The following is a 12,858-nucleotide window of genomic DNA, read 5'->3' as shown; positions in this document are numbered from 1 at the left end:
GTGTGTGTGTGTGTGTGTGTGTGTGTGTGTGTGTGTGTGTGTGTGTGTGTGTGTGTGTGTGTGTGTGTGTGTGTGTGTGTGTGTGTGTGTGTCCTGAAGTATATACCTGAAAAATCTATTTCATATTACGTATTTTGATCTCCATTCAATTCATGATTTGCCAAATATAGAATTTTTATAGTACATCATTCAGATTGCGTTTGTAAATATAATAAATAAGATCTTATTTCTTATTTATAATAAATAAGCAATTCTACATAATCTAAACTTTTATTAAATTTGCATATAATTCTTTCGTACACTTTTTAAACAGATGAAATATATATCACAACTTTCTGTTATAATATTGTGATTAGAGATGCAACGGCAACTATTCGGTATCCGGTCTATCCGGCAGGTTTATAACAATCCGGCAGTGGAAAAGTCGTTTTCCACAATTTGCATAGAAATAATTATACATATTTAAAATTTAAATTTTCAAAATATTTTATATGTATATCTGATCAATCTATAAATTACATACTTTTTTTATTAATGTTCAAATATTAGTTAACATAAAATATTATATAATTTAAAAATGAAATTAATATAATTTTTTATGTCTTTACTCTTTGTTTGTGTATTATATTTTTGTTATATATTATTTTTTTAATATTTTAAGTATTTTATATTTTTCATAATAAATATGTCATTCCTGCATTATCAGACATAAATCTATTTTTATCTTCTGTATAAATATTAAATTTTTATACCACACTCATAATGATTTACATAAAAAATTCTCTTGTTATTGTAAAAAAAAAAACAATTAGGATTTCAATTTTTCAATATATTTTTGCAATTTCAGAGGATAAAAATTTTATCTAGCTTATGCAATTTTACCGGATTTTATCCGACAAATGAATAGTAATAGAATGCAATATAAATCGGTTCTATTGATATGTGTAATAACGCATAGCTTCAAGTAATCCTAGAAGTATTCTTTGACACAATATACTCAAAGTAGAATATATTTTATTACAATGAAATATATTTGATGTGCGAGAGAGAGAGTGTTACATATAAGACGTGGCTTACAAGATTCGTGTTTTACTGGCATCCGCGCGTGCAAGCAGCATGAACATGGAGAAAGATGTTCGGAATGCCGTGATATTATTAACGAGAAGATCTGACGGAACGCGCGCGGAATACTTAACAATGTCCCATCTGTGATTGCAGTCTTCTCAAAGGTATCCTAGAGAAAGAGAGAAGGAGAGAGAGAGAGAGAGAGAATGAAAAGATCTCGTCGAATAATAAAGACTCCAAATTTTAGTTTCACAACTGCTATTCGATTTTTAACAAAAACTATTCCTGCTTTTTTTTTACGTATCGATAATTACAATCATTACCATTCCAGTTTTCAATATTTTGTCGTGTAATTCATATATATAATGCGATATGATATATTTATACGATATTATTTCCAATAGTTTGTAATAGGTTTACGATATTATTCTGGTTTGCATCGTATTGTTCAATAAATGTATTATAATATTTTATTTTATTGTATCATGTGTGTGTGTGTGTGCGTGTGCGTGTGCGTGTGCGTGTGCATGTGCGTGTGCGTGTGCGTGTGCATGTGCGTGTGTGTGTATAGAATAAATAGAACAAAATATTATTATTGAGCATCTCAAATTTTCGAAACAGTGGCATCATCAAATGAATATTGGCAATTATCTAAACATTATACATAAATATGTATAATGTTTAGATTATGATATAGATATGAAATTACGGCAATAATTATCCACGTGAAATAAATTATTAAATATAATTATTTATTTATCAATATATTTACGAATATACTTTGTAGTCCATTAAAATAAAACAAGATTAACAATAATTCGTTGCAATTTAACAGTTCTAAAAATTATAAAACACGAATTCTTCTTTACCAATATTATTTACAAAAATTGAAATTTTTTTCATGTGCATGGTATCAATAATAAAAGTTATTTTGCAACATATCAAATTTTAAACAAGATTTTTACGATATTTTTAAATCTCATGGGAGTTACATAAGAACCACATTATGCAGAAGAATTAATTAGAATTAACTTTTAGATTCTGTAGGCGTTATTTTGCAACATAAAACACAATTATTTCAGTCTTAATTAACAAAATAATACGATAAGAAATAATATCTGGAGACACGGTAGTATCTCGGCGCTAAGCCAAGCGCAGCGACACTGCCGTGCCTCCTTTACGCGAGCCGGCGAATTGTGGCAGATTGAGATTATCGAATCTCAAGAACGGCTGAACGGATTAAGTTCTATATACGCTCAATCGATAGCCACCACTTAGATTGTATAATAAAAGTGCTTTTATTTTTTTCCTACGTGCCCTATGAGCGGAGATATCGCGATGCAAAGTTACGAACTGCTACTTTTTAGAAGACAGATATGTCGTCGTCATTGTCATCATCATTATTATTGTCGTCGTCGACCACATTCCGCGCATTCCTTTCGTCTCCGTCTGACATTCTTTACGCAAGGAGCGCTAGTTTCGTGTCCTTCTGACATTCGTTATGCATAATTTAAAACTCGAAAATATTATATGTTTGCACGTTGTGTTTAATAAAGTTGTTTCTTATCATTCTATATGTTAATACTTGTTCTACAATAGGGTTACAAGCCTTAAGCCATAAAAAATTAACCAATCATAATCAATTATTTTTTTCATATTCTTGTGATTAATTTCTTACAACCTTATTGTAGAATAAGCAATACGTGCTCGATCAACATGCTAATACAAACGGGTAGAGAACAGTAGCACGTAGCAGCGTCTCATCTGCAACTGTCTCGTTCTCTCTCCAGAGGCTTTCTTCAAAGAGAGAAATATGAGCGCATCACCCATGGATTAGAATCAACTCTAGGAATGATCAAACGAACAACATTCAGAACGTCCCCAAAAAATTCATATAATAATATTTATTTTATATAAAGACAACATTAATGTTTATAAATTAATAGTTTAAAATATAAAACATTTTAAGAATAATTCATATTGAGAGCTAAATATTACTCTTACGAAATAGAATGTCTATATTCTCGCTTCATGCTTCATGCTTTCACTGAACACAATGAGAAAATAATGGTATAAAATAATATTTAATAATATTTTAAAGTGAACATAAATTTGAGTAAATAATTTTAAATATAGATTAATAAGTAAATTTAATCAATATATTAAAATGAAGACTAACAATAAGTAAAATTTAAATATAAACTAAAATAAGGAGATAAAATTTGCACGTTTTGTATAATTAAGAGTTTTGAATTTATTATTCTTCATTTTATTCAAGTGACTTGTCGAGTATATGACGGAGAACCTGAGTGAAAGGTTGTGTGAATCAAAAAGCATCGCTTGACGCTCGCCAATATACATAAGACATAAAAGTGTCACTAATCCCTTCGTTTTGCCACGAAAGCTCCATTCAACGATACCCTCTGTTAGCTCTTCGAGCTTTCTAGCCTCTCTCGCTCCTTGATACAAAATCGGGTGATCGGGTTTTATGTAAGTGTGCTTCATGGGGTGTGAAACGGTTCATGATTCATTAAATTACATAGATTACGCGCCCGTTAGTCTCTCAATCCCATCTGAAAATCACGTATTTTTGCTGCACGGCATTTTTACCACAATTAATTGGCACGTTCGAAACATCCTTGCTTCGATAAATTTAAAGTACAATAAATATTTTATTATCCTATTTGAGCGAAAGTACACTTTTTTTAGTCTAACTATAATTAATTTCCTCAATTACGCGATTCTCTTCTCTTTTTCCTGTTTTTCTTTGTTTCTTTTTTTGTAGAGCTCGTCAAGCGTATAATTATTAATCTTCAATGCGTTCTATTGCTATTCCGATTATCGGATATTCTTGCCGTAGAAATATTAAGATATTTTCTGACATTTTGAAAATTGTTAGAAAATATAAGAAATAATATGGAAATAAAAGTAGTATAATACATTATTGCGCAAAATCAATGCATGAATACTTTTACTGTAAAGAGATCTCTCTCTCTCTCTCTCTCTCATTATACGAAACCAATATTCATTCTGAAAGCAATATTGATTCTACATGAAGACTTTAATAAGATTCGGCCAATGTGGAAGTAAAAGAAAACAGGTTTGCAGTAACTGTTACATAAAGACATATCTGTGCCCTTTAATGAAATATCAAGTATCACGTAATCGTGAACGTGCCTCATGGATCGATGGGCATTACGTCGAACGTGGATCGCTTACCGATTTTACTGATAAAGTGGAACGTACCAAATAAATTCATAGCATGTACCATCTCGTATCGTGGAATTTCAATTAAAAAAAAATCTATTATTTATATTATTACTATATATTTGTCACGCAAAAAATTTTATTAAGTCCGAAAACTCAATTATCTGAAAGCGTAAATTTTTATATTGAATCAACCATTTACAATATTAATTCATAAACATTATGTACATAATTCTCTACAATCCGGATTTATCAAGAGACACACTTTTTTATAAATATTATAAAAAAATATATGAATATGTATATTACATTATTTACGATACTTCATCGTTGATATCGCCAATTTTATGGTTAAATCTATTTCACATACTTACGCCAACTAAATTATGGTAGGTAGCTGTGATTAACCTATTTCGAGCTTATCCCAAGCTACTCGGTACTCTACTGATAGCTCATCAATAATTAATTTCCAGATTCAACTACTTATCTCCACAATTGATCTACTAAGCACATAACAGGTAATTACCAAATACACGGAAAGTAAAATAATATTAATTACAAGAGTAAAATATTATCAATAATTTCCTATAAGCTGCATTTTATCGATAATAAAATGTTACAATGAAAATCAACGCTATATAAATTTATCTAAATGGTTTAATTTAGCAAGTTTTAGATTGATGTGAGAAACATACGAACGCGCGCGCATATGAAAATATAACATCAGAAGAAAGCTATCATAGTTAAACATGACTTTACATCGAATATAAATTAAAATATTAAAATAATTCAAACAAAATCAAATACTACACATAAAATTCACAGCCTTTCAAATATTTTAAACAAATAAATAATGAAAAGATCATATATAGTTCATATAAAGAATAACTCTATGTTCAAGAAATCATTTCATAGAACAAGCTCGATAGTAATGACACAACTTGAAAAAAATCGATGTGTGTGTGTGTGTGTGTGTGTGTGTGTGTGTGTGTGTGTGTGTGTGTGTGTGTGTGTGAGAAACAAAATTATATCTGTAGCGGGATTCTCTAAACATCTTATCGATGATTGTCGCTATCGTTAACTAGTGACAGCCAATGGCAGGACAATCCTGAAAGAAAGCGAGGCTCTCATTGGCTGTCGCTAGTTAATGATAGCAACAATTGTCGATAAAATGTTTAGAGAATCCCGCAACTAAAGACGAAAAAAAACTTGAAATTGCTTAAAGTTCGAATCATTACGAGTTTGATCAGAGATTACACTCGAATTATAAAGAAATAATTTCTTTTTTTTTCTTTTCTGTGAGAAATTTTCTCGTCGTGCTCTAGACCTATATCATATCTCGGCATTTCAGTTAAAAAGTACTGACGTAGTCAACATGCGAATCAGAATTATTCTAACGCGTGGTTATAAAGTCAAACTATGATACGAAGGGGTCGTTATAAACCGTGGGTGTGTTCTATGTGTTAAATCTCACATCAATAAAACCGACAGTTCCCAGACTCCCTGCCTCCTGCATTTAATATCGGATCTGTGCGTATATCACGTGGGCGATATATACTCGCGTGCCTACACGCATAGACACAATTGGGACAAGTAACAAGTAGTTGAATCAGTTTACATATTCCTCGCAAAAGGTCAGCTTTCCCAGGAGAAAGCAAAATTTTGCACAATTAACTCTCTGTGCTATACACTTTAATTAACAATAATTAAACTTGCGAATATATACTACTCTATTATTGCGATGTATATTATTCATTCTCGCGATAATTTAATTTGTTATTTACTAAAGTTATTAATCTCCGACAGATACCAAATTTGATTAAATTTTTATAAAGTTAACACGATGAAGCTAACATAATCTTTCTCTAAAAGAAAAATATTTTAAAAAGAGATTAATTACATGTATGTAAAACAATTTTAATCAAATTGTTTTGTATCTAAAAATCTATTTTTTGTATTTTAATTTTTTTTAGATAGACAGGATTTAAAATGTAATTGTTAAAAGTTAACGTTACTATTAATATAAAATAAAATTGTTGTTGATACTACTATTATTGTTTGAGAATTAGATTTAATAATATTACTATTAAACATTGTTTGCACGCACATAAATATACGTATGTGCAACACAAACATATTGTGTGTGTGTGTGTGTGTGTGTATACAATAAAATAAATATATAACTGACGTTTTTATTTATTATTCATATACAATAAATATCACACACGCATGAGCGCGTGCGTAATCGATTAACACAGATACAAATATGCATAAATAAGCATTGTTATCAATAAAGATATGTTTGAGAAATATATTTTAAACATAAAATACCGTGCAAATCCATCAGCTTGTATTCAAATAGGTAGCATAACAATGTTATACATTAATAACATTGTATTTGTCCATCCACTAATAAATCATTTAACCTGCTATGTATTTATACATATTTCTCACATGTCGACCATTAACATAATCTCCCATTCCATCTCTTTGATTCATTATGTTTATCTAATCTTGTAATCAATTCTTTTTATATAAATATCTATTAATACCATACTGCTCTTTAGTGTATTATTTTATAATGTATATAAAAATTAAATCTTTAAAAAAGGCAAAATGCGTGAGATGAGAAAAATCGTCCATTATCTCATTGTAGTTAGAGATATTGAACCGTGCAATGATCGTGAGTTAAGATAATAACGATTGGCTGGTTCGGTTGAGGGGATATAACAAGCGTCTTCCGCCGACAATTGCACCATTTGTAAGTTACTCTGATGGTACAAGTAAAAGACGCCCGCATCTTGTCGGACAGGATGCACTCGGCAATCAGTTTGTTCATCGCGTTTAATGCGCACTTGAAGATTGAAAATTCGGACTTGCCCATGAATTACATTCAATCTCGTTAGATCAAAGTTCAAGGTCGTCTCATCTCGTAGATTTTGCGCACTCGTTATAACAATTTGACTGATTACAGTCAAATAGAATGATTGCGCTACAGAATTGGTTCACTCATACATATTTTGAACAATTTTAGTTTGATTAAATTTCTAAATTTCTAGTCAACAATGATAAATAACAATGATAACAATGATAGAAAATCAGTACTTTAGCGAAAGATTCGCATGTAACTCAATCTTAAGTCCTTTAAAAACTTGAAAAATTCGAAATTAATCGACAATATAATTGATATATAAAAATTATAAACAATTAAAATTTGATAGAAGAAAATCATTTCAGTTTTTAACGTATCTATTTTAATCTATTCGTTAAAAAAGTACAACTGATTATAGTCATATACAACAACTGATCTATAGATTCGATTAATTAGTAATTATCTGAAAATAAGAAAACCTTGATAAGAGAAAAGTTTTTGAAATAGAAAAGAAAGAATATCAATATATTTAAATTTTACTTCATTAAATATCAATAATATATTTACCCATATTTAAATGTTACTTAATTATTAAAATACAAAGTATACTCTTTTCGATTTCGATAAGAACTTGACACAAATCAAAATTAATTGATTATCTCCTGCCAGCAGCACCATAATTCATCACAGACCAAAACCGCTCTCTGGCTCTAATTGATCTCAATTTTTAATGTTAGCGGGCAAATTGTATTCGGTAACTCGTTATTACTGGAATACGCGTACATTATAATCGTCCTATTTTACCTTTATAATCTACGGTAATATGCGCAATGCTATAAGCAGCACATACATGTATACCATATATTCTCTTTGTAGTCCACTCATGAATATTATATTGACTGCTACCAGTTAGTATACAATCACTAAATTCCAGCTGAACAAACAAACAAACACATTTGTACTACGAGATGCTACACTGCTATAAATTCGATTCGATACATTCAAATTTGATTTTTACATTTTACAGATAAAATATATGTAAATAACATGCTAGATAATTTGAAAGACAAGATATCACAAAGTTAAATTTTCTTTCTTAATCTATAACACATTGTTTGCTACCTCTTGATTCAATTATTCAATTATATAATATTATACACATTAAAAGAATGTAAATTCTTTTTACGAACATAGATGATACTAAGGATGATTATTCGGACAGAATATTTAATATACTAATTTTATTGTTTTTCCTGTATTCTTATCTATAATTTGCAAATAAAAATATACAATTTTAATATTTTATTTCGGTATTTTCATAAAAAATATTATCTTCCTTTATTTTCATAGAATTTATCTCGTATAACTAATAAAATATTTTCTACCAATCTTGTTAAATAAATCAATAAATCTTATCATTAAAAGTTGCAAACCTATCAACCACAATAATATAGAGAACTCACGTAAATTATGTCTCGAAGATTAAAATTCTCATGGTGCGATTAATCATTTTCCACTTTCTTCGAGTGCTTTCGGTGAAACGCGAAGGCTAAGATTGATATATATATATATTATATAAAAACTCGTAACGAGATTATCAATGATCGAGGCTGAATTTTGTACTTCTGTATGGGAAAAATTACAATATCAGGTGTATTGGAATGTCACAAATTTAATACAATCGTTAGCAACTAAGCAAAAATTTTTCGTGAAACGACAAACGAGACACAAGACCAGGACGAAGAATGGGCGATAGAATCGGAAATTGCGAAGCAAGCGAAAATAACCGGGGCCGACATGCAGGTCATTGTTTACGTCACTAGACTCCTCGCAACCTTTATTCTACACTTTCAACGGTGGTTCTTCTTCATTTGCACACAGATTGACTCGGACGAAGACTCTGACACGTTCTGACCTTTCATCCACGAACCGGATTATACGACAATTGTATCGCCTAAAATGCAATTTTTAAGCTGTCTGTTTCAGCAAGAACCTTCATCTTTTTTCAGGTGAGCAAAGAAATCGGTCGGACAAGTTCGCCTTCGTATTCCTAATACTGTGCTTCTTATATATATATTGTGTGTGTGCTTCTTCGCGATAATCGAAGAGCAGCGTATGACGTGTTGCGTATAATATTCAAACGTTTTCGGATGACGCATTAATAACAATAACAATAAAATAGATGATGAAAGCAATGGCTGCGTTCAGCAGAGAAAGCAACTTTGTAACTGTTGTAAAATTCTTCAATATGATTGGTTTATACGTTTAGATCTGTAAGGAACTAAAAGCAAGAACTAATCGTATTGAAGAATTTTACAACAGTTGCAAAGCTGCTTTCTCTGCTGAACGCAGCCAATGATAAATTTAACAAACAAGAAGCTCGAGTATGTTACTTTTATCATAGATGACATAGATATATACGTCTAAGAAACTATTTCCTAATAATATCGATCAAAATAATGTATAAATTAATATATAAATAAATGTATAAGGAAATACTAAAAAAAAAAATAGAAAAACAAAATCTATTATAATATTATACTTATTATAATAAATAATTTAATGATCAGTGTAGTAAAGAATGTTAAAATATCTTTGCAAGATCTGGAAACTTTACAATAATATGCCCGGAAAAAAATGTTTCGTAATTATTACAGTAATTTAATTAGTAATAATTATATCAAATTATATAAAAAAATGCATATAATTATATATAATATTATTATATACTGCTGTAACGATACCTATTGACTATAGATATGTTATACATCCATTAACATTCAGAATTCGTGGATCATCGAAATAACAGTTTTTTTGTACGATCACAAAGATCAAGCAAGACGGGGTACAGCTTAAAATGACCGCTGGGGAGCACCATGAATTAATTCCTGAATCTATGGAGAAATATTTTTTTATCTTAATTTTGCCGTGCATGTATTCTGGAATATGATAATCAATAATTCTTATTTTAGCAATAAAACTGAATTTATTTTATAGCTTTCATTTTTCTTATCAATATATATATTTATATATAATTATATATGAAAATTTTCTTCCCGGGTATACATCACATATTAATTTTTCCCTAGAATATATTCGCCAAATTTGCCAAATTAAAAGACATTCTATAGAAACCTTGCAATAGATTCGTCTTAACTGTGATCAATTCTCTCTCCTTATTCTAATAAGTCCCAAAAGAGACACAGTCAAACGTATACTCTACTAACAATACTATGTTGCACCAATCTCATAGAGGAATGAAATTTTCATCCTTTTATTCCAAACGATGTAGGTATACGACAAATATATTCACATACTATACTTGAAATTGAGATTAAATTGCAATTGGGGCATAAAAGAGAGCAAAAAGAAAAAATCACGGTTCATTCCGTCCTCTCTTTTAAAAGTTTTCAAGCAATATCTAATCTTTAAGAATTATAAGAAATAGTAAAATATAAAAAGGTACAACAACAATTATATTGAATAATAAGAAATAAATTCAAAGAAATAAATCAAAATAAGTCAATAATGCAAGCCACTGTAAACTGACAACAGATAGTAATGTATAAAACTTGTGTGTGTTATCAATAATAATATAATTATAATTTTTAGCCGAAAGTTAACTCACAATATTGGCTGCATGATAATTTTGAATTAACATTACGCAGAAATATTGCAAACAGCTTGCAAAGCAATGCTCCGTAATTTTTCGTTATTTTTCTCGCGTATTTCTTGAATATATTGACTAGATCTTACACACATAAGTATAAAACATTAATAAACACCGATCAAGAATTGTAAATTGTAATTTTTTTGGCAATATATGATGTATTCATTGAGAAACCATCTAAGCAAGTACACAAAGCCACTTTATCGTTCTCGAAAGGTTTCTTGCCGCTTTAACCACACACATCAGTGTAGTGCATCTGCCTTAGGACCTATCCTCTATCTTTTTGCAAGAGCGATCACGTAGATTCGTCGAGCTACTTGCGTGAACCACCCCAGTGATTCCGAGCCCGGGTAGATTCGTAAGAAATCGATACGCGGCGAACCTGCCACCTGCTGGCAACCTCGGTCCACCCTCGTGCAGGTTGTTCCGGTAGCTTCTTTGCGCGTTCATTTCCAGGACACAGAGGCCAACCCCTTAAAAGTCCAAGGTTTTCCCCGGGATAAAGACCCTAAATTCACTGGCTCGATATGATTGTCCCTTAACTCGGGCAGCTACCTGCCTCCATCATTTGCCTAAACAATGATCACAAGCGATGACTCTGTCAGGACGAGTTTCCTATAGCAATGCAAAACTGAATACACGAACGTAGATGCAGTACAGGCAAAATTGCCGATGCATCTAAAATAAAAACTTTTGTAAAAGTTTGTTGCAGATTAGATTTATAAGTAAAAATTTACTTTATGTAATAACTTTAACAACGTGTCGATTAGAATTCTTCACAGGAAGATACGTCAATTTATTTTCCAACGATGTTATACATTTCGAATTTATTTTAAATCGGAAATACTGCATAAACTTAAATATAATATTACTTTAGTAGAATAAAAAAGTCTCTTTCAATTTTCCCATGCACTTTGCAAGCAAACTGATATAATTTTTTGAAATATTCTTTAATAGAATTAGAACTTGCACAAATTTTGCATGGAAACTCAAAATAAATAATAATATCATTTTATCATATAAAATGTCATTGTTAGTTTCATATTTCATATGATCGATACTAAATTTTGTGTTGTCGAATCTAATAATTGAGCAAAACATGTACATGAATTAACAAAGAAATTCTAAAATCGATGGTCAGCACCTATTAGTTCTGTTGAATAACATCCTTCGCAAATGACATTTGAGTCAAGTTATAAATAAAACTACGAACCAGAGCACGAGCAACGAATGTGACAAATAAATTTGCTAAATATATATCATGACCCACAAAATGTATTTAGCTTTAACCATCTCTTTTTTTACTTTTAAATAATAGATTGAAGTCTATAAATATCGACTCAACGAATTGAAAGCCTATGAGTCATAAATCAAAAATATTTAAGTTATATGAAGTAACTACATTTTTATAATTTTATTATAAATTGTGAAATATTTCTATAAATTGATAATTACTTTATTATTTATCATATTTTTATCACGTTTTTGTACATAATGGGTTCTTTTTAATTAGTGATACAAGTCGACATAAGCATCATTCTATCTTTCTCGCCATTCAGAGAATAACAAAGATAGAACGACACTTGTGTTGATTTGTGTCACTAAATGGAAAGCACCCAACGTTTTACATTTATTTAGACATGTGGACAAATCAATATCGAGCCCTCATATTCATAGCTACTTTTTATATCGTACTTTTATATCATACTTACTAAACGTATATGAAAAACAGGAAAAAGAAATTAATAAAAAGCGCTATCAAGAAAAAGAAAAATATTAATTAAAGATATACGAAATTTTTTATAAATACAGATATACATAATCATTTATATTTAAATAAATTTAGACATAAATTATAGATCTAACACTTGAACACATATCAGATAGTTAAGTGGTATATCTGTAAATAGAATTTACCATTATACTAATGTTGCTTATTATTTAATATACTATTTAATATATCATTTAATACGTAATAGATAAATGAGAATGTATAGAATTATGTGTGTGTGTGTGTGTGTGTGTGTGTGTGTGTGTGTGTGTG

Source organism: Mycetomoellerius zeteki, unplaced genomic scaffold (assembly GCF_001594055.1).
Source record: "Mycetomoellerius zeteki isolate Tzet28-1 unplaced genomic scaffold, Tzet1.0 scaffold212, whole genome shotgun sequence".
In the NCBI taxonomy this organism is placed as follows: Eukaryota; Metazoa; Arthropoda; class Insecta; order Hymenoptera; family Formicidae; genus Mycetomoellerius; species Mycetomoellerius zeteki.
The sequence above is the reverse complement of the archived record's forward strand: the minus strand, read 5'-3'. Positions refer to the sequence as shown.